The sequence below is a fragment of the Natator depressus genome, chromosome 1 (assembly GCF_965152275.1).
Source record: "Natator depressus isolate rNatDep1 chromosome 1, rNatDep2.hap1, whole genome shotgun sequence".
Lineage (NCBI taxonomy): Eukaryota > Metazoa > Chordata > Testudines > Cheloniidae > Natator > Natator depressus.
This window is the reverse complement of record NC_134234.1, coordinates 202,983,619-203,011,100: the sequence shown is the minus strand read 5'-3', so window position 1 is coordinate 203,011,100 and position 27,482 is coordinate 202,983,619. Positions and strand designations below refer to the sequence as shown.

Here is a 27,482-nt window from a genome sequence, read left to right as displayed (position 1 = left end):
GCCCAAATCATTTATATAAACAAATATAAGCTTCCAGGTAATTTTGCAGGGACATTTGCAAATGATCAACTATGAAATTAAAAGTTTCTACTCTAAATGTTTCTGCCCATCGCAGCTCCACATTTGGTGTATTGGATTCACATGCCTGCTGTTTATGTTTTGGGACTTGATGAGTTTCACTGTAGTAGGTTTGAGATACAGTCGGTGTCTTTGACTTTGCAAGTGCTTCCATGTCATCAATCTGATCCCTCAGGTGCAATAAAACCAAAACCAAAAATCAGCCAGTGACTGCAGGAGTTGAACAGCAGAACCAGGCTTTGCTTTTTAAAGTGTGGAACTTATTGACTGAAATTGCTAGAGGATATGATTCCATAGCACTGCATAAATGCAGTTTCAAGACAGTCCATCTTGTCTCACAAGAACTGAGCTTCTGTTTGTGTAGCCCCATATTCAGCAATGTCTTTGCTGATTTTATCCAGAGCTTCTCGTATATTTAAACAATTGTGGCATAGGGCTTTTGTGGATTCAGGGGGCAGGTCCAACAGGTGCTAGACAGAGATTTCAGAAACAAAAGACAATTATTTTCATTTCCTTTAAGCCTCTCTGTAAGGATTACCCAGCAGTGAGGCATGGAGTTGCTGGAGGAAGCCAAAAAAAAAGGTACGGCTTGCAGGTAGCACGTTAGTAACTACGGTGTCCAGAGGTTCAGAGAATGTGTAGCACAAGGAACATTAATCGGCCTAATCTGTGTCTGAAACCCGGCATACTTTCTTGACCTGTTGACAGCATTGTCATAGCTCATTTAGAATACACAGCACATTCTCTGCAAGACTTTCACCGGAATGACAGTAAATGGGCACAAATTTCAGAAAACATTGGATGCGATTTCTGCTTTTGTTAACAAAATGAACAGCGCATGCCAGCTGATGAACATGAGAAACAGTGGGAATACTGTCAACTGAACAGTAATACTTGGCTGTATTGCTGATAGAACTTTCTTCCCCCTCAGTTGCAAAAACTCATTGCAGATAGTGGAGGAAATATATGATGGTTTTCCATGCCCAGCAATACTGAACTTCTCAACATGAATTGTAAGGAAGTTATCAGATTTGAAAATTAGCTATAAAACTCCCCAAATATTTCCATTATGAACAGATCAATTTTTTCCATCGTCCTCACAACGCAAGAACCTTCTTTCAGCAAGAAATGTGATTACCTTCACAATTCACTTTAGCACCTCTCACCAGTACCGTGTCTCGTTTTGAAACTGATTAACTTGATAGCTCAGTATCAATACACTGATTAACTTATCACACATTAACAAAAGTGATCAGTGCTACTCTTATACTTTTTAATTCAAACAGTAATCTCATCACTAAATCCACCACACACGTCGTGTTTGTCTGAAAAAGCTTGCCCCTGAAACAGAACACAGCACCAGTTGAAGTTGAGTACAGCAACCATTCCCAGAAAAGTGACTGTTTCTCTGTTGACTGACTTCTGAGTGAAAATAACTTTGAAAATAACCACGCATGTGTTTGTACTGCCGTTCAGATGTTTTGAAATCTGCACTGTGGCTTTGGCAAAGGGAAGGGCCCCGATCAATCCAGTACTTTTAGACATTATCATCAATTACCTGCCATTCAGATAGATGTAACAATAAAGATGATAAAGGTGATTGTGAAACAATATCTTATATGATGAGCTTACTAATATCCATCTCAGCCTCGGATATCTGTAGCTGGAGGGGCAAGGGGGCTTTCAACTGATTTTGCTTCAGACTGTACTGGGCCTTCTACAGCAGCACAGGCTGAACGTGGCATTCCCTCAACTGCAGCATCCATGTGAGTTACCACTTGATTTACAAAATTGTTCTGTTTCGGTACTTTGCGAAAGTAACTCTTTATCCCGCAGTTCCTTTTTTAAATTAATTTTCATTTAGAGGAGCTGCTCGTGTATTTCCAACTTGCCTTTTCTTACATAAAATTAATCAATCAACTTAACTATAGTGTGCATGTATTTGTGTGTGCGTGCGCTATATGGAGTCATGTACTTTAAGATTAAACAAACCATAGCAGCTTCCAAGGGACAAAGCTGAAGGGGCTTGAAAGCTTTGTGACAAAATGAATATAGCAGAAGGTCCTAGGTTATGATTTTTATTAAAATGCAAGTAAACATGATGTGTGCGTATTGGTGATTTGAGTTTGCAGAGGTAAGTTTTGGTTTTGGGTGTGGGTTTTTTTTTTCCTGGTGGGGTCAGGAGCCCCCTAAGGAAAGGAGCTTTGTGGAAGTGCATATTCGTTAATCTGAGCCTACGGATGGGGAGACTGGAAGTGGCAGGACAATTACAAGAATTACTGCAGGAACAAGCAGTCTGCATGATATTACAAGGCAGCCATGTGGTTCAATGTGCTGAGTTAAGATTAAAAACCCAAGACTATCAGGGTAACTGTGTTGCATATGCTCTCAATGGAATTACGAGGAGGTTTTGGTCACTATCACAAGGTGAGGTCAATATCACAAGGTGAGGCCCCTCACCTGTGATTAACAATCCAAAGGCCTTGGATTTGGTCTCCTCAGTCAGCTGCTTCGTCTTAATCAGAAAGCACAGGACAGAGATATTGGGAATGAGCATGGCCACGTTCTGCTCCTCACAGGTGAAGGGCATCTAGAAAGCTGATGCAGGTTCTGGGTGGCTGTGCCAAGAATATTGCCTGTGGAAGGGGAGAGACAAAGTGTGAGTGCTGCTCAGAGCCTACACCAGATGTAAATATCACAGCTCCATTGAAGTGAATGGTATCTAGACAACACCAGTGTTCAAAGGCTCTGAGACCTGTGGTGGCCAGGAATCCCAGGCTGAAGGGGCCTTTTCAGGGAAGCAGAGTTATGTGGGTACTTCTCCTTCATATAAGGAACATGTGAGCAAGACGTGCTGCTTTGTGGAGACACTCTGTCCCAGCCATTCAAGACTTTGTGAACACACCACCTTCCCAATGAGACACTTGATGTCTTGAGGTGTCAGAACCTTCTTTTGCCCCTTGTGACAGGGTCAGGCCAGATGGCTACAGGAGAGTGTTAGAAGGCAGATATATTAGTCCCAGATTAAGCAGGTCCATTTTCCCTGGGTAAGGTAACAGGGGCAATTCCAGAACAAGAAGGAACTTGCTGGAACAAATTCAGGCAAGCAGGCTAATTAGGACACCTGGAGCCAATTAAGAAGCTGCTAGAATCAATTAGGGCAGGCTGGCTAATCAGGGCACCTGAGTTTAAAAAGGACCTCACTTCAGTTTGTGGCGTGCATGTGAGGAGCTGGGAGCAAGAGGCACTAGGAGCTGAGAGTGAGAAGGCGTACTGCTGGAGGACTGAGGAGTACAAGCGTTATCAGGCACCAGGAGGAAGACCCTGTGGTGAGGATAAAGAAGGTGTTGGGCGGAGGCCATGGGGAAGTAGCCCAGGGAGTTGTAGCTGTCGCGCAGCTGTTCCAGGAGGCACTCTAGACCAGTGCTTCTCAAACTATCTAATGTGGCGGACCGGCAATTTTTTTCCAATGTGCCAGGGACCAGTACTATATTTGTGCCATATTATTATTGTATTCGCATAGGCACGTAGCACATCAGATCAGAAAAACTAACATTCTTCACTGTATTAATTGGAATGGGAGTGTGCATACAAAGTGTAGCGCACTCGTGGAGATGTTCCCATTTAAATACATTGAAGACTGACTGAAAGGCTGTGCATCTGTGCGGATAGTATAAAATGACTATTATTCATTTATGATCCAAGAAAATATTATTTGAACATTCGTAGTAATATTAATTTATATCGGAAACAATATAATGAATATAATAAAAGTTGGCAGACATTTTTATTTTATGTTTATTTTGTAAACAAATAATACATTACAATACAAATTAAAAAAATTAAAAAATCAAACCAGCAAAGTCTCCTAACAAAGATATTATTAAAATAATTATATATAAGTAATAAAATAAAAAATTATAATGAATAAAGCAAAGGTTAAAAAAATTTAAAAAAATAAGATTGAAAGGAATAGGTAACATTAAATTGAAGACATAATAATTTTGAAAATGTGTCATAATACTAAAATATCAAATTGATAAGCTATTTTATTAACACAATAACAGGCATGTTAAAACCTTAACCTTTACTAATGTGAAAGGTGAGCCTGCTTCTTCTTTGTCAGCTTATCCAGTCGTGGTTCAAATGAGGGCAGTGCCACGCACAATGGAGAATGAATATCCATACTATTCCTGTACTTTTTCTTAATGACACTCATGGTTGAGAAGCCAGTCTTGCAGAAGTATGTTGAAGGAAATGGGAGAAGAGTTTTCAGAGCAATTTCAGTAAGCTCAGGATATTCTGCTTTCACTTTTATCCAAAAGGAAGCAAGTGATGTCGTAGTTTCGAAACTCATCTTCAATCCTTCGTCAGCAGCCAGCTCCAACAATTTATCCTCCATAGTGACAGTTAAGTCATCTTTCAGTGGAATAAACGGATTTCGGATCCATCCAGTCCCTTTCTGTGGATCTTCTTCTGCTGGAAAGTAAAACTCAAAACGTTCTGCCAAATTCGTCAAGTGTTCACTGATGACCTTTCATAGAGATGTAACATTAAGGTCTTCGCCTGCATCGGCGATGATTGTCACTAATTTGTGAAACATGTCATAACAATCTCTTGACACTCGACTCTTCCATGCTTCTAGCTTTTGTTTTTGTCCGTCAATCTTGTCTGTCATTGTAAGACACAAAGCCATCCTTCCCTGCATGGAGGTGTTGAGATCATTAAAGATGGCAAAGATATCTGCCAAATAAGTCAGCTTGGCTATCCAATCCGCATCTCGGAACAATTGTGACCAATTTGGTTTTTTGTCCTGAAGAAACTCGGCAAGCTCATTTCGGAGCTCAAATACTCTTGACAGGACTTTTCCCCTCGATAACCAACGTACTTCGGCATGCAATAGGAGCTGTTTATGATCAGCTCCCATATCATCACATAATGCAGCGAATAGTCTTGAATTTAAAGCTTTCGCCTTTACACGGTTCACAATTTTTACGACCTCACTGAGCACACTGTTTAGTTCTGTTGACATTTTTTTTTGTTGCAAGACTTTCTCGGTGAAGGAAGCAGTGCATTGACTTGCACTCGGCTGCAAGCGCCTTAATCTGGGTAACCACTCCAGAATGCCGTCCTGTCATTGCAGCAGCGCCATCAGAACATACGCCTACACAAAACTTGAAATCCAACCCACATTTGTTAACGATGTAGTCGCTCACAGTCTTGAACACTTCAGAACTAGTTGTTTTTGTTGGTAGTGAAGCAGAAAACAAAAACTCTTCCTTCAAATCACCCTCATGTTCAAAGCACACATACACCATCAGAATTGCCGTAATCTTGGACCCCAAGTGGCATGGGGCCGGGAAGTGGCTTGGCTTCAGCCCTCAACAGAAGCGAAATACAGCCTCCTGCATGTAATTTCTTTCCAAACAATAATTGCATTGGTCAGAGCCCATAAATCCTCCCATTAATGCTGCGATTCCAAAAACTAAGTATAGCAGATGCCACTTATCAGGATCTGGGTCCTGCTGGCTGCTGCATTGCCACATCCTCACCAGCCCCATCCTTAAACAGGTCTTCTGAATGTGGGTCCCCAGCCAATCTGCCCACATGGCCTGAGGTCCACTCCTGAACCTCCAGCCCCTTTGCCACTGGGTTCTCCTCCGGTGGTGTCCCAGTCCTCTCTGCCTCTGCTCTGAAAAAACATACTGTCCCAGCTCAGGAGATGGTCACTCCTGACTGTGGGCTCTATGCTGGGGGCAGTCGCCAGCACCTGGGTGAATTCCTAATAGTAGGGCAGGTAGCTGGGAAGTTCCCAGACTTATCATTCCCGTTCTTTGCCCTGGGGTAGGTGGAACTGAGGTGTTTAATCCTCTCTCTGCACCACCCAACAGTTTTGTTGATCTCCAACACTGCAGCTCTTGGAGATTGTCATGGAAATGCAGGTTTCTGCTGATTCTGCTAAATGTCATGGGCCTTGCACACTTCACCCCACAGATTGCCCAGAACCTTGTTTCCATCCTCTGGCCAACTAGCAGCACATTGGCTGGTGTGCATCTTTCCTCTGCTTCAACCAGTTAGACATAGCTATGCTGAAAGTTGAGCAGACCACAAGCAAAAAAGGGTTAAACGCCAAGTAGCTGTATTTGAACCAGGAGGTTGCTTCCAGTGCATGGGAGGCAAGTGGGAAGTTGGAAGGGATAGAACACACAGGCCCTGGGAATTGTGGGAGAGCATTGCAGGACTATCCAGACACAAGCCCAGCTACATGTGCTTTAGCTAAATCTTCGCTGCAAGTGGGAAAGCAGAGACATTCGCAACAGCAGGACATGAGTCTATACCGATGTTACTGAAATAACAGGTGAAGAAAATAAGGTATATATCCTTGCTCTTAGTTCGCCCCCTTAATTCAGCATCTATCATCTGTAGGTAAATTTCCCAGCTCTCCCACCCTAAACAGACCCACCTCAGACCCTCAGATCCTTTAAGCAATGATCCTGTCACAGCAGTAAGATCAAAACAGGAAACATTTATTAACAACAGTACTTATATTACAACATCATACATGGTACACTCTATGATATAATCTATGCTCAGATTAACTTCACAAGGCCTGAAGTCTGGACCAATATTACCTCACCAGGGGTCGCAACACTTAACAATAATAAAGGATTTCTTCCACCTTATTTCTGCACAGGATACCAGGAACAGCAGCCAGACAATAGGAATCAGGACTGGAACTGAACCCTCAGGAATCAGGAACAACTGACAGCAGCCACCGAAGATCTTCTGGAACAGGTAAGTCTTCTTCTGTGTCTTGATCCAACGAGCGGCAATCGTGCACAGGCACTGGCTGGCACTATGACGGACAGCACAGAGCAACATGTGCTGAATCCTTATATGCACTTTCTATTACCAGGCAGATTACACACTCGGGTCACATGATGTTTCCCCCTCTTGGGTTGCCTGGCAGACTACAACTGTCACTGAGCATTTTTCAAAAGCTTTTAGCCAATTAAACATTAGCACCAAAAAGGGCGCCAACCATGGCAACAACAAGAAAGCCCAAGATGGAGGATGAACTGACTGCAGCCTAAACAAAATGGCTAAACCAGGCTACAGATCCCCTCCTTGGTGGCCAAGACGTTACAAGTTCTTGAGCCACCACATCATTTTAAACACTAGTTGTTAGGATGTACTGGGCATTAACCTATAATTAGTTTTCTTAACACTTTTAATTTGCCTTATTACCCAGAACACTAGTAAAATTATGATACAATTATCACAAATTGAATGAGTGGAACCACTACAACTGGGTGTAACAAGATATTCCAAACCTTGGATTTGTGCACAGACCAATCAAACAACACTTCCCACCAATGACTAAAGGTGGATTCCTTAGATACCAGTTTAAGAATCTTTTCAATTTGTTTAGTGGAGTGATGGATTGTTAACATCACTTCTAAACCATCCTTTTTCAACTGTTCAAGATGCTTCTTGAGGTCAGGATGGTGCATTATTTGGTTGAGCAAGGAAATATTAATACTCAAATGAACTGGCTTTACAGAGTCATACAAAGCATAATGTACATTTACGGTCTGCACAGATATCTCAGCTAAAATCTCCATCACACCCCTTTATTGCAATTACAGAACATAAACACAAATTTACATGGAGATCACGTGATACCTTGTAGAAATGGTATACCAAGAATTCAGTACACCAACTGCGCAAACAAACACATTTGGTATCTGCAAAAACAATGACAGAATGGTTTACATTACTGGGTTTTAAACTGTAATGGCATTTACTTTCAGAAGGGTTCAAACACAGATGCGACATTTCAATGACTCCAGAACCACGTGTATAGCTTATCCCATTCTCCTCAACACAAGAATTTAGATTGACATTACTATATATGCCATCTTTTTTGTGTACCCATTTATTCAAGTCTGGGGGATTAAAACAGACTGATTCACATTTAGCCCCAATGGAATTAAGGGATAGACCCACTCGTCCTGTGCCTTCACTATGGTTAACACAAAGGCAGTAATGGTGGGTTGATAACTGAAAATGAAAAATTTACCAGCCTCCACCAATCCTGATGTCTTTGCTCAAAGGGAGCCGTGGAATTTTTTTCCCAGAGAGCTTTTCTTATCTCTACAGGAAGGACTCCATTTAAACCTTCTCTAATAACGTTTTTAGCTACTCCTAGGACCCAGTACTGTGCCTGGATACATGAAAGGGCCATGGACACATTTGACTGCAACACACTGAGAGCATGAATGATGTGAAGGTGGTCTACCCGTTTGTTGCACCTGTAACCAGCCATGTAATACATTTGCTATCTTGTATTCCATAACGCTAAGCTGATTGAAAGAGGTAATTAAGGGATGCAATGAGGCTACATCTTGACCTATCGCCCCAATTTTACTTGCTAGAACTTGCTCTTTATCTATGGTGTTTAGGGTGCTCGATCCTGTGCCCATCCGTCCTAGAATGATAGCTACTGAATCCCTCCTCTGATATTTGGGCTGCATTGGGAGTACACTATCTAGCCAAACATACTACCCAACATGTAATGTGAAGACATAAGGTGCACATTTGGGCTGCACTCATGACAAATCTAACTGCAGAGGCATAATAACCTTTTTCAAGGCATACATGGGATTTACCATTAACAACTTTTTCACATCCCTTTTTACCATTACAGGCCCAATAACACTTTTCTGTGGTTCAGGAACCACTACGATTTCTTTGATCACTGTAGTCCCATATGGACTTGTAACTGTCCAGTTACCAGTGTCATTAACATTAACAGTGATTTTAACATTTCCAGTACACTTTACATGAAATGTGACATTTTTTCTGTCACAAAACTGGTTTAACCCTTGATATTTATCTAAACAAGTTTCATTATGCATTACACATTGCAACTCACTTTCACTCTTAGTGGGGGTGACCAAATTAATTTCAATAGATTCCAAGTAATACTGCAGGCCCATTACTACACTGATATTTCTGGCTTCTACCCGAATCCATTGACCAACCTTGAGCTCAACGTATCAACATTTGGAGGAGTTTGCAGTCATTCCACATTAGTACAATTATTCATAAAATTGTCACTGAGGAAACAAATACATTTAACATCAGATTTTTGGATAAAGGGGAATACCTCTCCATTACCCTCAACATGGTTACATTTTGTTCCCCTGCCTTCTCTGTAAAGGAAAGGACACTTTCCCCAGTGGCTTTTTCCTCCCACACTGTATAACAGGCTGTGAATTGTTCATACGAGTACACCCACACCTTTCCTTTAAACTGGAGAGGCATCCAGTCTGATACATAACTTTCATTAGCCATACAAGTGAGATGGTCTCCATTTCTAACAACTACAGAGTCTGACATATATAACAATACCCAAGAACATATCCAGGTATACATTCTGTCGTCGTTCCTAAAAGAAAAAGGAAAGAAAAGAACAAATACCATACTGTTCACTACACTTAAGTTACAAAGCCTTTCCAGGTCTTTAACTGGCTCAAATGGAACCATTTCAGCACTCTCTTTTTCTTTCCTTTAATTTCCACTTGATACACAGTGGGACTTGCTTTATTAGTTATTACTACAGATCCCAACCACTATGGGCTCAAAACATGGTTCTTCTCTGAAAAGAACCTGTACAACACCCTGTCACCTATATTCAATTTTTTAGGACTTAGGACATTTCCTAATCTTTGGTCCATATGCTTTACATTACTTTTAAAATTGATTACCACTTGCATTTGGATAGTGATCTTTGTTTGGTATCCTCCACCCCATCCCCTTCTAAAATACTAATCAGATAAAATTAATAACCACACACCCCCTGGGCATGCTTTTGAGACATGTGACTCCTTTGAGGAAAAAGAGTATAAGAATCAAGCAAAGTAAATTACTGTTAGAGAGAGTTGGGGGATTCCTTAATTGATGCTTGAAGAAGCTACTAGACAGAATAGCCAAAACTCTGCTCTGTGGGCTCGAGTAGGACTGTGACCAGAGGGGTTTCCAGGAAGCCATGGCCTTGCCTCGAGGGAATCCAAGACAGACCAGAGTGTCTGCAACACTGAGGTAGAATAACTTCCTGAGATTGAGGTGGGCGCCTGTATCTGTGGAGGATTGGGGAGCTGGGAGGGCTGGGAGCAGCGAAGGGAAGGGGCTGGAGAACCTGTTAAACACAATTCTCTGACACAACCTTAGCTATAGTTTTTCTGCCTCTCCATCATAATAACTTGGGGGTATTCATGCATCAAACAACACCGACTCAGCAGGAATAGTAACTTCCTTAATAAACATCACTATAGGTGGAGCTGACAACCCCTACATTGAAGTTGCTGGGCACTCCCTATTATAATCCCGTTTTCAATTCCTTCTAACTGCCAAACTTGATGTGGCTGTCCCTTAATCTGTCCTTTTGAAGCTGTTCCACTTTGTGTAAATAGAGTTACTGGAGCAGGGGAGATTGGACTGAGGGCACCCAGCTGGGAGGTGGGAAACATTGGGTATATCTACGCTGCAGCTGGGATCATGCCTTCCAGCCCAGGTAGACAGACTCATGTTAGCTCACTAAACATAGCAGTATGGATGTTGTGGCACAGGCAGAGGTTCAAACTAGCCCCCTGAGCTCAGACCTAGGGGGTCAAGTGGGTCTGAACTCAGGCGCACAAGTCCATTCACCCAGGCTGGGAGGCATGCTCCGAGCTGCAGTGTAGACATACCCAATGTCTCCCAGCTCCGAGGTGGGTGCCCTAAACACCAGGCTATAGGTTCATTCTCTTACTCTGTGCCCCAGTGACTATTTAAATAGTTATAAAAAGTGGGACAGCTTCAAAAGGAGAATTTGCGGGAGTTCCACACCAGAATATCCCATAGTTCAGTGGCAAAAGCACTCTCCTGAGAGGTGGGAGAACCCTGTTCACATCCTCTCTCCCCATCAGGCAAAGAGAGGAATTTAATGTGGGTCTTCTACATCCTTGGTGAGCATGCTAACCACTGGGCCAATTGTTATAAAGGAAACACCTCCCCGAGCTGGATTTTGAATGGGACCCAATCTGATAGGCTTGCTCAGAGCACAGCCACCAGATAGTGTCTTGCAGACAAGATAGGTTTTCCTCCACCTATCTTCCCCTGGTTTGCAGCTCACACAATGAGATAGGCTTGCAGACGCCTAGAGTGAGGCAGCAGTGCGCATGCCCAAGGGCAGAAACGTAGGTACCCAGGGAACCTGTACTGGAAAAACTTAGGCACCCAGTGAGTTTAGATGCCTACAGGTTAGGCAGCAGCCAAGCTGAGTTTTCGTGGATTACAGTGGTGCCTAAAACTGGGTTTAGGCACCTGAGTCCCTATGTGGATCTGTGACACCAGCTCTTAGAAAGAACCTGTCAAATCTTTATGCTTAGGAATGATGTCTGAAAAGGGGGTAATTTCTGTGGATATAACCCACTGTTTTATGTACTGTGTATCTCCCACTAGTAGCTGGTCCACAGAGGATAACAGTCTACTGCTGTAGCCAGGTAATGGGATTAGCCCCTCAGAGGAAGTGTTAGAAATCTGTGTTGTAGTGAGGAAGGTCCTGTTCAAACCTGCTGATGAGTTATGTGGCGGGTTGTTACAGTTGCATGAGATAATTTGCATATTTTAATAACCTAGGAAAAGAGACAAAAACCAGTGTTAACAGAACATTAAGTCTGCAAAAGACTAGCATTCAGAAGTTAGGTAATGCCAGAATGAATGTTGCCTGTGCAATTAATCCCATTTTTCCAACTGAAATGCTGACTCATAGTAACCAATCGCAAAGCAAGATTTTGTGAGAAATCACCTGAGATCACAAGGGATATTCAACTAATAAATTATGTTCCCTTTGTATTTTTGATTGATTGATGTATTTCCTGTGTCTTTCTTTCATAGATATCTTGCTACATTTACTGTTTTTCTGTAGCTTCCATAGTGCAAATTCATTCTAATGATTGTCTCCCTTCTCGTTTACATGTCTAATGATCAAGTTCAGCAGTTAAGGTCCTAGTGGTCAGATATACCAGTGATGTTTTCGTAGCATGATGAGGTGCACAGACCCAAGTCTGGGCTAGCAGGGAAACAGTTAACACCTCTTTCTAGGGAAAGACCAGAGCTGTCTTTCATTGCTCCAGAGACAATCAGGAGGGGACAGAGACAAAAGGGATCAGATGTTGAATGGGAAGCATGTGGGTGGATGGAGTGAGAGTGGTTAGGTCTCTTTGTGAGGCTATCAGGAGAGACTGATGCCTGAGCTGAAAGCCACACTGACAGTCTGAGGGCGGGCAGCAGCCTGCAGACTTGGACTGTTTACTTCTCAAATCTGGGCTGGAGTGAAACTCAGTGTGCTGGGCCCTTCACGAACCCCTGTATTTTGATGAGCTGGCGTTAAAACCAATTCTCTTTGGACTGTGGATTACTGACAGAATGTATTGACTGTTGCGCGCTCCTCCCATATGACCCTTTTTTGATGGCGTATGAACACAACTCAGTTGCCAGTGATAGTTTCAAACTCCTCTATTTTTACAGGGGAGTTGGCAACCTAGTCGGTCACTGCCTAACACATTGTTTTATTTAATTATTCTTATGACTTTTTTTGTTGTTTAAAAAAACAACCCCCAAACCTCTGAGACGTCCTGATTTGCAACAAGACTGAAATTTGACAGGGGGGTACCTTTTTGCTGGTCTCATAAAAATCTGTTCAGATTGGGCTGAACTACACAATGTCAAAAATCTCTACTTCCCATCTCTGCCTTGCAGAATACAGGTTTCAGAGTAACAGCCGTGTTAGTCTGTATTTGCAAAAAGAAAAGGAGTACTTGTGGCACCTTAGAGACTAACCAATTTATTTGAGCATAAGCTTTCGTGAGCTACAGCTCACTTCATCAGATGCATACTGTGGAAAATACAGAAGACTTTTTTATACACACAAACCATGAAAAAATGGGTGATTATCACTACAAAAGGTTTTCTCTCCTCCCACCCCACTCTCCTGCTGGTAATAGCTTATCTAAAGTGATCACTCTCCTTACAATGTGTATGATAATCAAGGTGGGCCATTTCCAGCACAAATCCAGGGTTTAACAAGAACGTCTGAGGAAGGGGGGGGGGGAGGAAAAAACAAGGGGAAATAGGTTACCTTGCATAATGACTTAGCCACTCCCAGTCTCTATTCAAGCCTAAGTTAATTGTATCCAATTTGCAAATGAATTCCAGTTCAGCAGTCTCTCGCTGGAGTCTGGATTTGAAGTTTTTCTGTTGTAATATCGCAACTTTCATGTCTGTAATCGCGTGACCAGAGAGATTGAAGTGTTCTCCGACTGGTTTATGAATGTTATAATTCTTGACATCTGATTTGTGTCCATTTATTCTTTTACGTAGAGACTGTCCAGTTTGACCAATGTACATGGCAGAGGGGCATTGCTGGCACATGATGGCATATATCACATTGGTAGATGCGCAGGTGAACGAGCCTCTGATAGTGTGGCTGATGTTATTAGGCCCTGTGATGGTGTCCCCTGAATAGATATGTGGACACAGTTGGCAACGGGCTTTGTTGCAAGGATAGGTTCCTGGGTTAGTGGTTCTGTTGTGTGGTATGTGGTTGCTGGTGAGTATTTGCTTCAGGTTGGGGGGCTGTCTGTAGGCAAGGACTGGCCTGTCTCCCAAGATTTGTGACAGTGTTGGGTCATCCTTCAGGATAGGTTGTAGATCCTTGATAATGCGTTGGAGGGGTTTTAGTTGGGGGCTGAAGGTGACAGCTAGTGGCGTTCTATTATTTTCTTTGTTAGGCCTGTCCTGTAGTAGGTGACTTCTGGGACATGGTGGAATTCCTCAAGGGCTTCTTTTCCATGGGTCCAGATGATGAAGATGTAAACACCACCCTATACCAGAAACCTACTGACCGCTATTCCTACCTACATGCCTCCAGCTTTCACCCTGACCACACCACACGATCCATCGTCTACAGCCAAGCTCTGCGATACAACCACATTTGCTCCAACCCCTCAGACAGAGACAAACACCTAAAAGATCTCTATCAGGCATTCTTACAACTACAATACCCACCTGCAGAAGTGAAGAAACAGATTGATAGAGCCAGAAGAGTTCCCAGAAGTCACCTACTACAGGACAGGCCTAACAAAGAAAACCCCTCCTTGCAACAAAGCCCGTTGCCAACTGTGCCCACATATCTATTCAGGGGACACCATCACAGGGCCTAATAACATCAGCCACACTATCAGAGGCTCGTTCACCTGTGCATCTACCAATGTGATATATGCCATCATGTGCCAGCAATGCCCCTCTGCCATGTACATTGGTCAAACTGGACAGTCTCTACGTAAAAGAATAAATGGACACAAATCAGATGTCAAGAATTATAACATTCATAAACCAGTCGGAGAACACTTCAATCTCTCTGGTCACGCGATTACAGACATGAAAGTTGCGATATTACAACAGAAAAACTTCAAATCCAGACTCCAGCGAGAGACTGCTGAATTGGAATTCATTTGCAAATTGGATACAATTAACTTAGGTTACATTGCATAATGACTTAGCCACTCCCAGTCTCTATTCAAGCCTATTTCCCCTTGTTTTTTCCTCCCCCCCCCCCCTTCCTCAGACGTTCTTGTTAAACCCTGGATTTGTGCTGGAAATGGCCCACCTTCATTATCATACACATTGTAAGGAGTGTGATCACTGTAGATAAGCTATTACCAACAGGAGAGTGGGGGTTTTGGGGGGAGGGGGTGTGGGGGGGAGAAAACCTGGATTTATGCTGGAAATGGCCCACCTTGATTATCATACACATTGTAAGGAGAGTGATCACTTTACATAAGCTATTACCAGCAGGAGTGTGGGGTGGGGGGAGAGAAAACCTTTTGTAGTGATAATCACCCATTTTTTCATGGTTTGTGTGTATAAAAACGTCTTCTGTATTTTCCACAGTACGCATCCGATGAAGTGAGCTGTAGCTCACGAAAGCTTATGCTCAAATAAATTGGTTAGTCTCTAAGGTGCCACAAGTACTCCTTTTCTTTTTGCAGAGTACAGCTTGTAGTCTTGGCAGCATGCCACTACATCTTTACACTTCAGTAGTATTATGCATGTACTGTCCTTATGGCTCGCTCTAGCACTTCCCATGGAGCTTAACTCCAAATGGGACACAGTAAGACTTGCTGATGGGATACATGGTGGGCTCTTTCCCAAGGGCCAGCTCTTGGTTTGTTGCCGCCCCAAGCTCCAAGAATGCAACTGCCCAAGCAACAAAAAAAAAAAAAAAAAAGGATGGCTGGAATGCCACCCCTGGGATTGTGCCACCCCAAGCACGTGCTTGCTTTGCTGGTGCCTAGAGCTGGTCCTGTCTTTGCCCATCTACCCCATTCCCCTCAAGTATATATTCAAAACAATTTTTTTGGACAACTGGAACATGCACAGCACTGGGAACCAGGAGGCCAGGACATCTTGACTATCTCTATTGACTAATGTTTCATATCTTCCTAGACTTCTCCTTAAGCCCAGCTATCTCTGTATTGAGCCCTGTAACCTGTGCTTGACTACAGCATCGTCCAGAAAGGCATTCAGTCTTGATCTGAAGACGGCAAGGGATGGAGAATTCACCACTGGCTGACTACCCCATTGTGTAAGATCACCAGCTTGTTGCGAGTGGACGCAACTGCTGGGTCCCACATGTGTCCAGGCCAAGGGTGTCCATGTAGAGTCTAGTCACTGTTTCTAGCTCTGGGAGTCTAGGCGTTCTCAGGCTCAGATTTCTTGTCTGACACCCTTCCTTGGGATGTGAGTTGCTGCTGTCCAGCCACCCTACATGCCAAAACTAGTGTCTCAGACCTCCCAAGTCCCCCATGCTTACTCATGATCCCCTAGAGTTCCACCTAGGCTGCTGGCACCTGGGCTTCTAGTTTAAGCCCTTTGAGGACAATGTGGCAGGAAAGCAGAGAACACAGGCTTAGCAAACAAATTTCTTAAACACATTGACTTTGCTCTCAGGGTATGTCTACAGTGCGGGTCTGACCAGGGCCGGATTTACATCTTATGCACAGCATCTTCAGTGCCACCTCTGCCTACAGCTGACCTTCATGTTTTCTGTAAAAAAAAAATGAAATGAAAAGAAATATAACCACAGCCTCCCCGGGAAGGCACAAGACCCTTCGCTGCGCACGGCACTCCCACCCAGAGGTGAGGTGCAGCCTACCCGCCATAGATGAGGTGCAAAGTGGGGACTGTATCTCTCCCCACACGAGCTGTCCCCGGGTATCTTCCATCCCTCCTGCAGCCTGGCGTGGCAGCCGCGCTCTGGCTCTGCCCAAGCAAGTGAATGGGGTACCGGCCATGCTCCTCCCTCTTCCTCCCCAGCATGGGGCAGAGGCAGGGAGGTGGCAGAGATTGGGAAGGGGCAGGGATGCTCCAAGTACCTTCAGCAGCCACCCCACCTAGCTGCAGCTTACAGCGCCCCCAGGCAGGCTGATTCAGATGCTCACCCTGCTCCAGCCCCACATGCTGGGCGGCCACCAACTTGTGCCAGGAGCCCAGCCATCTGCAGGCTAGCTGTACGTTTTAACTTTTAACCCACATTTAATTTTTAGGCACCCCAAGGCACATACCTACTGTGCCTAATTGGAAATCCAGCCCTAGGTCTGACAAGTTTAGGCTCCAGTCTCCACCCCCTAGCCCCCATGCTCTTCCATCCATACTTACAGTCCTCAAACGCATGCCTGTATGTCCTTAGAACATGTGCTTCCTGACTCATCCATGGGATAGGTGTAGCCTGGTTTAGCAATTTTGTTTAGGCTGCAGTCAGTTCATCCTCCATCTTGGGCTTCCTTCTTGTTACCATGGTTGGCGCCCTTTTTGGTGCTAATGTTTAGTTGGTGAAAAGCTTTTGAAAAATGCTCAGTGAGAGTTGTAGTCTGCCAGGCAACCCAAGAGGGGGAAACATCATGTGACCTGAGTGTGTAATCTGCCTGGTAACAGAAAGTGCATATAAGATCTCAGCACGTTGCTCTGTGCTGTCCGTCATAGTGCCAGCCAGTGCCTGTGCACCATCGACACTCATCAGATCAAGACAGAGATGAAGACTTACCTGTTCCAGAAGATCTTTGGTCCTGTTGGCAACTTCTTGGCTGGTGGCTCCTGTCCGTGGTCCTGTGTTCCTAATTCCTGAGGGTTTGGTTCCAGTCCTGGTTCCTGTTGTCTGGCTATTGTTCCTGGTATCCCGCGCAGAAATAAGTTGGAAGAAATCCTTGTTATTTTTAAGGTTTGTGGCCCTTGGTGGGGTAATTTGGGTCCAGACTTCAGGCCTTGTGAAGTTAACCTGAGCATGGAATATAGCATAGAGTGTACTGTGTATGAAGTTGTAATATAAGTACCGTTGTTAATAAATGTTTCCTGTTTTGATCTTACTGCTGTGACAGGATTATTGCTTAAAGCAGGGATCTGAGGCACAGTTGCCAACTTTCACACACGTGGTAAATAAGCACCCCGACTTTCACAATAAACCAAAAATCAAGCTAATCCCATTTCAAAACAAGCCAATCCCTAAGAACCCCAAAACTCTATATGAATATATCCCCCTTGCGTGCAGTCTGGGACTATGGTGGGCCCCGTGTGCACCCCTGACTCTCTCCCCACCTTGCTCCTGCCTCCCGGGAGCCGATCAAAAAAAAAAAAAAAAAGCCAGCAAGCTACAAACCAAACAAGCAACAAGGAAAAACTAGCCAACAAGCAACTCTCAGCCCATTAAGGCAAAAACAAGCCCAATTTCTGCATTTTTTTCATGGGTTTGGCATATCTGATCTGATGGTCTGAGGTGGGAAATTTACCTAGAGATGATAGATGTTGAATTAAGGAGATGAACTAAGAGCAAGGATATTTAAGTTATCTTGCTCACCTGTTATTTTGTTAACAGTTTTGGCACCACAAAGGGACCCTTAAAGGTAAATCCCTTAAAAAGGAATCCCCTAAAAGTAAGGCTTCTAGAGACAAGATCCTAATAGTACTGTAGTACTGTTTATTGTCTATTTGCTCAGAAGGTTAACTAGGTCCACAGACCCTGTGAGTGGGAGTCGCTGGCATGGCCAGTGATATTCTATCTGGGATCCAAAAGTGTGCAGTGTGAGTGCTGCAGTGTTTTAGCAGATCGCGTGTTTTAGCGGTAGCCATGTTAGTCTGTATCAGCAAAAACAATGAGGAGTCCTTGTGGCACCTTAGAGACTCACAGATTTATTTGGGCATAAGCTTTCGTGGGCTAAAACCCACCTCACCAGATGCACTGAGTGAAAAACACAGCAAGCAGAATATATATTCTAGCACATGAAAAGATGGGAGCTGCCTTCCCTGTTTGCCAAGCAGGAACTGTGTGAGGCTAGCACAGGGCCTGTTTGTGTATGTTTGTGAAAGAGAGGCTCGCTAAGAGGAATGAATAGTTCTTAATGTCTAACACAGGAATTATGTGCTTAATGTAACCCTTTACTGCTTGTGTAACTCCTTCTCAAATACACTGCTATGTATGCAAGATAATTACTGTGGACCTTTTTCACTAGAGATGAAAGCATCTCCTGTCGACATAGTACCAGTGTGGACAGTGCGAAACTTGCGTCGCTCAGGGGAGGGAGAGGTTCACACTCCTAACTTACTAACTTACACTAACATCGTAAGTTAGTGTAGACCTGCCCTCAGCGTCCAGTGCATTAGCAAACGTAATAAATATTCTACATGTGAGAACATGTCCCCTTTCACCCCTCCCACTCCCCTATGGTCTGACATCAATTACAGGTAAGGAATCCTGTAGGGTGGGTCAATTACATAGTAAGGATTAGAACTAGAAACAGTTTGAAAATAAAAAGAATGATCTAATTTTCTTCTTTCTTCCTTCCATCACAAAAAAAGGACTTTTATGTGAACAAGAAAAGCAGACAGAGAACATACAGCTGTGTGTATTGACTCAGTGGAAGTTATCGGTGTCCTGTGAATTAGGGAACAATCCTCCGTTTTGCCATTTTAAAAGAAAGCTGGCAACTTTTTTTATTGAGAAACTTGAATGTCCTCGTGATTTGGAAGATGAGCTGGAAAATTGGCAGTGAGATGGCTTTTGTATCAGGGATGTGTTATTTGCCAAGTTTTAAGCCTATATCTTATAACTTGGATATTAGAAAAAACTGTTTCACTAGGAGGGTGGTGAAGCACTGGAAAGGGTTACTTAGGAAGGTGGTGGAATCTCCATCCTTAGAGGTTTTTAAGGCCCAGTTTGACAAAGCCCTGGCTGGGATGATGTAGTTGGGGTTGGTCCTGCTTTGAGCAGGGGGTTGGACGAGATGACCTCCTGAGGTCTCTTCCAACCCTTATCTTCTATGATTGTGGAAAAATTGGAAAGCGTCCAGTAGAGGGCAACAAAAATGATTTGGGGACTGGAACACATGACTTAGGAGGAGAGGCTGAGGGAACTGGGATTGTTTAGTCTGCAGAAGAGAAGAATGAGGGGGGATTTGATAGCTGCTTTCAACTACTTGAAAGAGGGTTCCAAAGAGGATGGATCTAGACTGTTCTCAGTGGTAGCAGATGACAGAACAAAGAGCAATGGTCTCAAGTTGCAGTGCGGGAGGTTTAGATTGGATATTAGGAAAAACTTTTTCAATAGGAGGGTGGTGAAGTACTGGAATGCATTACCTAGGGAGGTGGTGGAATCTCCTTCTTTTGGGGTTTTTAAGGTCAGGCTTGACAAAACCCTGTCTGGGATGATTTAGTTGGGGATTGGTCCTGCTTTGAGCAGGGGGTTGGACTAGAGGACCTCCTGAGGTCCTTTCCAACCCTGATATTCTATGAGTCTATGAATTTATCTCAGTTCACACGTGCTCAGTAGAGACTTCAGAGATTTTAGCTGCTGAACTCTAAGAAGATTTTGTCTTCACTGAGCATGTTCCAACCCCTCATGGCTCCTACGTGTACCTGGATTGCTCATGCGCCATCCCCACAGAGTGTGTTCAAATCCCAGGCAACAGGGGCAAAGCAGGACTTTCCCTATAATGGCTGTGTGCAAGCTGCTCCTGGTCACAGTGACTCTGGCTCTGAGAGCAAGTAGCCTGGCTCTCCTCTGCTCTTAATAACCCCCATGTTTGCTCCCAGGCAGCATGGAGGAGGAAGCTGTCTGATTTGAAGGGGACAAGAGCCAGACCTGGTGGGGGGTGGGGAATGGAAAGAAGTAGATCTGGGCACAGAGTTAGGTGACGCTGGGACTGGAGGTGGGTAAAAAAAACACTGTGACAGGAAAAGTGGTGAGGGGAGAGACTAGGCAAGGAGACTGGGACTGGGAACCAGTGGGTTGGGGAATGGGGTGGTGGGTGGAAAAATACATCCAACAAGGAGCTGTAATGCAGAAGAACTGTTACTGGCTGGACAAAGAGCCAGAGAAGGTGGCGGGGGGGGGGGGGGGGAGAGACTGAGATTGGATGAGGAGCCCATGGAAGGAGATTTGAACTAGGAGCCAATAAAGGGGGAGGAGGGAGGAAACACGAGTAAGGAGGGGATGAGGGTCCAGGGGAAGGGAGAGTTAACTCAGACAAGTAGCCCGGAGTGGAGGTACTGGGACTGGCTGGGCAGAAAGAATAGGGACAAGGAGTTGAGGATGGGAAGAACTGGGACTGGCTGGGTTTGGAGACTAGGATTGGAGAGGGAGATTGGGACTTGGACAGGGAGCCTGGAGGGGTAGCCTAGGACTGGCTGAGCAAGGGGACTAAGATGAGACGCCTGAGGAGTAGAAACTGGACCTAGACAGAGAAGGCTAATGGGACGGGATGAGGAGCCAGCAGTGGGGAGGAGACAAGACTGGGACAGGGATAGTTTGGAGGGGACAGGGCAGAAAAGGTCAAGTTTGTGAGGAAGAGGCAAAACATCTGTGGTCACCAAAGCACAATCCTCTCCCAAGCCTGGAATGGAAATCAAGATTCCTGAGTCTCATCATTCCTCTGCTGCCAGCAGATATTTGTGAAACCCACTGGCAGACAGTGTCTCATCTTGTGTTGTTCCACACAGAGGATGACAACCTACTATTGCTACCCCTTCCTTAGTTAGCTCAAGTGGCAGAGGTCTGTGTGGTGGAGCTAAAGGCTCCAACCCTCCTGATGACGTATGTGGAAAATTACTCCAGGAGAAAATTACAATACTGTGTTGAAAGAACATTGTTGAAAGAACAAAGTCAAGCACTCAAAAGCTATGAAATGCCAGAATTAAGGTTGCCTGTGCAACTTCCATTCAGCCCCCTTGTGCATATGTATTATGATACATGATCACATACTATGTTTTCCACAGGCACTCCAGATCAGATATTACTATTCCAGCTTTCCTTTCCCTTTCTTTGTCTTCTTCATGGGCTGATATTTGTCTCCTTTTAATCTACACACTCATCTTTCACGCTGTTGGGGGATTGTGTGTTTCCATATTGTGGACTAAATCACAAACTGTTACCAAGCCAACCTGTAACGCTTGTGATTACAGTGTGTGCCCTCTGCTTTCTTGTTAGTTGCTTAGTCCAGTGTTTGAGATTTATGAAAGCTTGAGGAAAGTGAAAACAAATGCCCCCCTTTCCCCCCACACAACCCCACCATGTGTGTTAAAGGCCTGCCCATCATAATGTATGCACTTTGCATGCTCCCCAGCAGGCTCTTCTTGCCCCCCTACTTTGAGAAATGCTGGTGCATAGCTCTTCCTGATATGACACTTCCTCTTCTTCTTGACATGCTGTGATGAGCAGTGAAATAGTTAACATTTCCACTTCAAGCATCATTACTGGCACCACTGAAATGAATGAGGCAGGTTCCACCTCAGCTGTTGTTTCAGACTCTGCAAATTCAGGCTGAGGTCTCCACATCAGTTATACTCCCTTAACATTCTGATTTTTCCATCTTTACTCACATGAGTAGTCCTGAATGAGTTCAATGGGGATTAACGGGACCACTCATGTAGATACTACCCAACGTGAGTGAGGAGGGCAGGATCAGGGCCTTGGTTTGTTTTTATATGGCCTAGTGGTTAAAATCAATTTTTAAAAAAGAAAATTGCAAAGAATAAAGCAGCACTTTGGGTAGATCATGTCTAATCTGCAACACACAGGCACTCATCTGTTACCTATGCTCTTGGTTCTCTCAATATCACATGCCTGCTTGTGGACAGATAAAGCCTTTTTCGTCCTTCACTTCCCTCGACTTTTATTATCGTTACCCATCCAGAACAGTCTTTGATATATTCCACTATATATGAATTGTTAGTTTATGTGCCTTAAGTCTGGCATGGTATTACTCAAACATCACGGTTTCTTCTTTTGTTTGTCCTCTGCTCTTGCTTTTTCTTTGCCATGATCTAAACTCTCTCCCTGGGCTTCCTATATCACTGTTTAAACTTGTTTGAACTGACAACTGATCCATTGCCTCCTTATCCATTCAAAAAAGACTTCAATCAATTGGCATTCTTAACAGCGAGGGAAAGGTCACTGTTACTTTGCGGAAACCACCTGATCTTCACTCTGACTTTGAACAATGCAGCTAAAATGTGTTTAATTTTATTTACTGTTGCAATGTCTTATTTGCAGGGGATGGATGAACCAGATATATCGCTGGAGAGGAAAGCAAATGAGCCAGGTGAAGCACTATAATATTATTCTTTAGATAAACAGTCAGTTTTTCCTGTGTCTTCAACATACCAGTGCATGAAAAAGGACTGGGACCTGTAACCCTGTTCTCTTCATACCATGCTCATTGCATGAGGAAAACAATCAATGAGGACTTATGTGTTTGGGTGTGGTGGGCTACATCTTAATCCGCTATTAACGAGACAAAACACAGTGGAGGAATTTAAATAATAAAATTAATGCAGTTATTTATGTGTTTGGAGGAAACATTTTTGGTTACTTTGAGGCTGTTTAGACTGCAGAACACTTAGTGTTAGGGCCTTAATGTGCAATTTTAGGATGAGTTGTAAATAAACAGAGCATACTTCCTTTTATGATGTGAGCCAGTGAGCTTTCCACTGACTGTCTTAAGGGAACATAATTGGTTTTGTTTACAGAAATTGACAAAATAGACCACATTTCATGAGCCCTTGAACTGACCTTTAGGGCCTGAAAATCCTGCATCCTTGACCTACACTGTATAGATCTGCAAGTGGAAAAGCTGATCTGCTCTTTCCCTGAAAAAAAAACGTTTCAAGCCCTTTTTGCTACACTGCAAAAAACCAACCAAACAAAAAAACCCAGATGAACACAGCAGCAAGTCCCAGAGCGCAGATCTACAAACTCGGGTTCATGCTACAGCACTAAAAATAACAATATAGACATTCCCACTCGGGCTGGAGTTTGGATTTTGAGAACCACCCCTCTTGCCAGGTTTCACAGCCCAGGCTCCAGCCTATGTGGGAATGGCTACAATTCTAGCGCTGCAGCTCAGGCCCCTCAAGCCCGAGTTTGTAGACCTGAGCTCTGAAACTCATTGCCATGGGTGTTTCTTTGCAGTGTGGACACACCTGTAGGGCCTTGAAAATATAACTCAGTTGCCAGCATGGAAGGTTTAACATTGTGATTTTTTTGGGGTAAAGCTCGAAAGTTACAGCCTCTTGCAGGTGCCCAGGACAGGCTTTTGAAGCTCATGAAATCCACAGCCACTGGACACTTGAATTTTGGGGGAACTGCAGACTAATTAGCAGATGAGGAGAATAGAATGATGCTACCTGGGTTACCGCTCTAATGATGTCAATAGGCACTGGATCAGACCTCCATGCAAATGTCCGTCCTCAAAGTGATCCTGCCCAAGAGAATCAGATTAAAAAAGGAAGCTATGAATTGTTTTTATTTCCTTCTTATTGAATTGCATATTTGAAGCAGACTGCACCTAAACATAGCCTTAACTCCAGACATACAAATAAATCCCCAGAGTATGTTTTTACTTTCAATATTTAATATGCATGGAGATTCGTTAATGCATACAGTTCACTGGTCATTTAGTTTCAAGATTAAAAATACAGGCTTAAGTGGGTACAGTCAAGACATGAGTTTAAATTGTGGATACCTGCCCTATCTTTTTCCTTTTCATCCAAGGGTCCCAGAGTGCTTTGCAAACATGAATTAAGGAATCACAAATTCCTTGTGAGGCAGTGTGATGGGGTGTGTCTACCCCGCACTGGCCCCACAGGGGTTAACTGTGCATTGCCAGCTGAGGAAGCCACCACCCCTCTGTCCCTGCTGGGCATGCTTAGCCTGGAGACAGGGTATAAAGGGAAGCAGCCCAGCTCAGTTGGGTCGGACTGCCTAGGAGGATGAACTGTATTGTGAGCTCCCTCCACAGAGCTGCAGGAGCCCCAGTTCACAGAGGCCAGGCATGCCAAACCCCAGGTGGACACCAGATGGCCAGCGGAGACCTGGGAAGGGACTGAGTCGCCTCAGACCTTGCCAGCAGATGACCCCAGAGACCCAGAGAACCCATGGATTGCTGCACTGGGAGACCAGGAAGGATCCTTTAATCTGCCACACACACATTCTATGGTCGTTCTGCACCTGCTGAGCCTGTTGTAGAAGCGCTCCTTGCTGCTGTCAAGGTTCCCGGTGTACGGCTTCATGAGCCACAGGAGTAAAGGGTAGGCTGGGTCTCCCAGGATCACTGTGAGCATTTCAAAGTCCCCCACTGGCATCTTTTGGTCTGGAAAGGAAGTCCCTGAATGCAGCTTTCTATACAGGCCAGTGTTCCTGAAGATGCGTACGTCATGCACCTTCCCTAACCACCCCACACTGATGTCCGTGAAACAACATCAGTGATCCACCAGCACCTGCAATACCACAGGGAAGAAGCCCTTTCTGTTGATGTACTCCGTCACAAGAGGATCTAGGGCCAAAATTGGGATATGCGTGCCATCTATCGCCCTGTCGCAGTTAGGGAATCCCATTGCTGCAAAACCATCCGCTATTTCCCACATGTTGCCCAGAGGCACCATCCTTCTTAGCAGAAGATGGCCCTGCACACTTGCATCACCACAACCCCCACGGTGGCCTTCCCAACTCCAAACTGATTTGCAGCTGACCAGTAACAGGCTGGAGTTTCCAGCTTCCACACAGCGATTGCCACTCGCTTCTCTACCCTTAGGGCAGCTCTCATTTTGGTGTCCTTGTGCTGCAGGGCGGGGGCAAGCTGCACATCGAGTACAAGGAAGGTGGCTTTGTGCATACGAAAGTTCTGCAGCAACTGCTTGTCATCCCATACCTGCATCATAATCGGATCCCACCACTCGGTGCTTGTTTCCTGAGCCCAATAGTGAAGGTCCACCATGTGCAGCTGCTCCTTGATCAGCCACCTTGTGTTCACAATGCTTATCACAGACTGTTGAGCATGCTCTGAGACAGAGATGGCAGGCGCAAAGTTTACAGAGGCAGTTGAAAAAGGGCACGAAACACAGTCAGAAGCCCTTGGAATGATGGATGGAGAAAACTGCGTTATGGGATGGTGATTCCACCCGCACAATGCACTGCGATCCATTCCCAGAACTCGTAGCAGGAGAAGGTGGCGAGTAGCACAGTGGGATAGCGACCCACCATGCACTGCTCTCTCTGCTAGAGCATGAACTGTGCACACACCCCATTGACACAAGGAGCGTTGTGTGAACATGCACGAGTGCTGTAATTACAGTGGGTTATTGTCATCAATGTAACTTAAGTCGACTTAACTCTGTAGAGTAGACGTGGCCTTAGTTTGTTTTTACATAAACTGATTCCTAATCAATTTAGGCTAAACTGACCTTGTTTAAACTGAAATGTCCTCACAGGGGCTTGCACTGCTTTAACTAAACCGATTTAAAATCACCCCTTTAGTTAAATTGGTGCAACTTTCTCATGTGCATAAATTTCTATGTGGAAACTGGGTGGGAGGTAATACAGCTGCTGCTGTGAAGTTGGGCAGGGGGGCAGCCAATGGCTGTGTGGCTTCCTTTGTAACCATGCTGCCAGTGGAAAGGGAAGGGAGCAGAGACAGCTGCTCTGTAGTTGTTTTCTGTTTCTAGCCCAAAGTCTGTAAGGAAGAGGGGTGGGAGGGGGAGCTCCAAAATCCATTGCACCCTGAGAAAATCCCTTCAGCAGACAGCCTGTTTCAAGGAAAACTCAGAGGGGAATCTTACAGAGTTGCCTTCCCCTCCTCAGGCCCTCTCCTGCAGGTTTTCCACAAGAGAGGGCAATCTGGTCCTAAAACACCAAGGAGTCATTTGATCTCACCAATTATAAATAAGTCTGATGAGAGCGGAACAAGGGCTCTGTTGTGATAGATACATCAGTGCTAATTATCAGTCACAATTGTCCCCTATCACTCTAGTGTATTTTGTGCAGTATAATTATACCGCTAAGCAGAGCTGATATGCAGTTTGAAAGAACTTACAATATATTCATGTGAGTGCCAGCCTCCCTTGAGTAACTTTTCCAACTGTTACCCTGGAAGAAGAACTCAGCAGTTTGGGTGGTCTTGCCTACATTCTGCAGTACAAGCCTTGCGAGCAGCCTGGAAAATGGTCTCTCTAACCAGACCACTAGCTCCTTTTCTCGGCCTGTGGTCACAGAAGCCTCTGGAAAATGGATTGGAGGACAAGAGGCAGTCTTGTTAATGGGAAACATCTGAAGTATTTGAGTGCTGGCTTGCAGTCCATAGACTAAATGTTGCCTCATTTAGAAAAAAACAATAGAACTACAATTTTCATTCATTTGGTTAAATGAACATACACAATTTTCTTTGTGGCAGCAGAGCCAGGTTTGCCATGGGTTAGTGCTGTTGTTAGGGCTGGGTAGCCACAGCCTGTGGCATAAAGGGGTTAAAGGTACGTATATGCTATTTTAAGTTTGTCACTTCCAGCTGTTAATAAATGGTCTAGTCGATTGCTCAACCACACTTTGGTTCATTATGAAATATATTCCAGAGACCAAATAAACAATATCAGTCAGGTTTATTGCAATAAGCCAATAATAATATTGTACAGGGAAAAGGTTCTATATGGTACTAGTCTTCAGGAAGCCATCTTGTTCAGCAGTATTACATTCACCTTACACAGAAGGTGAGCTCCCAAAGTTTCACAGTTCAGTTAGGACTAGTTATAAGGTATTTTATAAGTTATAAAACTCTTTACACATCTCTGAAGCACAACCCAGTTCCTTGACTTGTTGCTCTATTCCTTTCCTTATCTCTGTTTTGGATACTAGCACTGCAGGTACTGTCTGTGACGCTACCACCCTCACTTGTACGAAGACAGAAAATAATGTATCTGTTTATGCCAAAAGCTGAGCTGTACTATTGCAGGGTATTGTGGGGTGTAGTTTAGCATGAGTG

At 44.3% G+C, this 27,482-nt stretch overlaps 1 long non-coding RNA gene across 1 annotated transcript; it reads left to right on the top strand.

The window, feature by feature from the left end:
• The first annotated feature begins 431 nt into the window (after positions 1 to 431).
• LOC142000473 (uncharacterized) lies at positions 432 to 24,594 on the top strand. The gene is made up of 3 exons (XR_012642254.1): positions 432 to 1,844; positions 22,727 to 22,775; positions 24,474 to 24,594. It is a non-coding gene; the product is annotated as an uncharacterized LOC142000473 (long non-coding RNA).
• The last annotated feature ends 2,888 nt before the right edge of the window (positions 24,595 to 27,482 follow it).